The sequence below is a fragment of the Penaeus monodon genome, unplaced genomic scaffold, assembly GCF_015228065.2.
Source record: "Penaeus monodon isolate SGIC_2016 unplaced genomic scaffold, NSTDA_Pmon_1 PmonScaffold_4236, whole genome shotgun sequence".
Taxonomy (NCBI): Eukaryota; Metazoa; Arthropoda; class Malacostraca; order Decapoda; family Penaeidae; genus Penaeus; species Penaeus monodon.
This window is the reverse complement of record NW_023659040.1, coordinates 20001-22341: the sequence shown is the minus strand read 5'-3', so window position 1 is coordinate 22341 and position 2341 is coordinate 20001. Positions and strand designations below refer to the sequence as shown.

The 2341-nt window shown below is 40.5% G+C and overlaps 1 long non-coding RNA gene across 1 annotated transcript in view; it reads right to left on the bottom strand.

Moving 5' to 3' along the window:
* Positions 1–1774: 1774 nt before the first annotated feature.
* The window catches only part of LOC119570876, a 1307-nt gene continuing 740 nt past the window's right edge, over positions 1775–2341 (bottom strand). Inside the window, exon 2 of the long non-coding RNA XR_005228481.1 lies at positions 1775–1954. This is a non-coding gene — a long non-coding RNA (uncharacterized LOC119570876). The remainder of the gene's footprint in view (positions 1955–2341) is intronic.

Here is a 2341-nt window from a genome sequence, read left to right as displayed (position 1 = left end):
CTCTGGGTTGTCAGACCAGGAAAGTCAGTAGACGGATTGGTCTGGCAACAGGAGCCATGAACTCGATCAACAAGAGCGTTTGGAGATGTCGGTACCTATGAAGAAGGACCAAGCTGCGTGTCTTCAAGGCCTTGATACTTCCAGTTTTGCTCTATGGAAGTGAAACCTGGACGCTATCCAGTGCCTTGGAGTCTCGCCTTGATGCCTTTTGTAACAAGTCCCTTCGCCGGATCATGGGGTACATTTGGGCAGGACCACGTGTCCAACCGGTGGTTACACCGTGAGACTGGCATGGGACCTGTTACTTGCATAATCCGGGATCGCCAACTCAGGCTATATGGCCACCTAGCTCGCCTCCCTATGGACGACCCTGCCCACCAGGTTGTCTCTCTGCGAGACAACCCTGGGTGGAGGAGACCTGTGGGACGTCCTAGGAGATCATGGCTTGGGCAGCTCGACAAGACCTGTCGTGAGGAACTAGAGATGGGCCGTGTGCCTGCCTGGAGACTCGCCTCGAGGGATCCTCGTGGCTGGAAGCGAAGGGTGGATGCGGCCATGCGCCCCCGTCGGCGTTAGCCCCTTGATGATGATGAATATATATATATATATATATATATATATATATATATATATATATGTATATTCATATATATGTGTGAATATATTGTCGGGTCATTACATGATAACTCAGAACACCTAATTAGAGCATACAAATGGCCATCTCTTTTGATGTTTGTTAGAAAACACACACAGCAGTTAAAGAAAATATGCATGATGACACACACACACGCGGACACACACACACACAAACACACACACACACACACACACACACACACGCACACACACACACACACACACACACACACACACACACACACACACACACCCACACACACACACACACACACACACACACACACACACACACACACTTTCATCAGCCAATATAGTTATACTGCTCAACAAAGGCATTCATGATTCTTGTCCTTGTGCTAATGTCTACCACTTGCTGCTTGCAAACTTTTCTCTCAGCTTCCTTCTGTTATAATCTAGCCAGTATGAACGCTATACTCTAGCCAGTATGAACGCTTAGGCAAAGTCAAAGTCAAAATTTTCTCTTGGATTTAAGACTTAGAGTTAGGTGTCTCTTTCTATAACAAACCAATATATTTAAACTTACTATAGGGCAAATATCCTGACCTCTTGCGATTTGGGTAATATAATTTGCCGCGAGCAAGGATTCCTGAAGAGGCAGTTCTGGCGAGAATCAGTAGCATTGTCCGTCGCTACTTTACATTTTCCTATTTTGCAAAAAGTACACATAAAATCAGTTTCATTCCCTTATATTCAGTTTCTATAACCACTCTATTATCTATGAAAATATTTAAAGTAAATTAGACATAAACATGCTGCTTCTCCTCACACACATCGTTGTCCGAGATTTGAAACGGCATTTCCTCTTAGTGCAGGAAGAGTAAACATTATGGAGCTCCTGGAGTTAATGAGCTTTATACCCTATCTACTGCACTGTTCATTTGTTTCTGAAGGAAGTCTGATAGACGATAAGTTTCATAGAATGTTATGTTCTTTTGGATGACGTGGTCAGATTCTTTAGATTTGGAGATGACTGTCGTTCTCATTAATACTTTTTTTTTTTTTTTTTTTTTTTTTTTTTTTTTTTTACAGTGACTGAATAATCACTGAACTATTATGATTATTTCATTATCTCCCGAATTCAGATTCACGAAATTGGATAATAAATACACAAGAAATTCATAAATATTCCTCTATTGCAGTTGTTATCTACTCATATGCATAGAATGTAATATATTTATGTATCCCTGACTCCTGGTTTTATCGGAATGGCAGCAGAGTGAAGAGTTGTTCCTTTAAGGATTCCTTGGTGGTCCGTACAGCTCAAAGTCAATCGGTGGCTGTACCCTTTTCACAACTGGAACAGAACGGGATAGTAAGAATTAATATATTCTTCTTTTTCACGAAGAATGTAAGAAGGGCCGTAATGAATGACAGAAATGCTATGACTCTGCCAATTAAATGTAATCTATTAAATCTTGTACTAGAGTAATATAAAACCACAAGAAAATACTTGCGTATGAGGAATGCGACTGAGCAACTAAAATAAATGTGTGTGTGTTTATGTGTGTGTGCACGCACATACACACACGCACACACACACATGCGTATATATATGCGTATATATGTATGTATTTAAACGCACGCACACACACACACATACAGACATACACACACACACACACACACACACACGCATATATATATATATATACATATATATATATATATATATATATATATA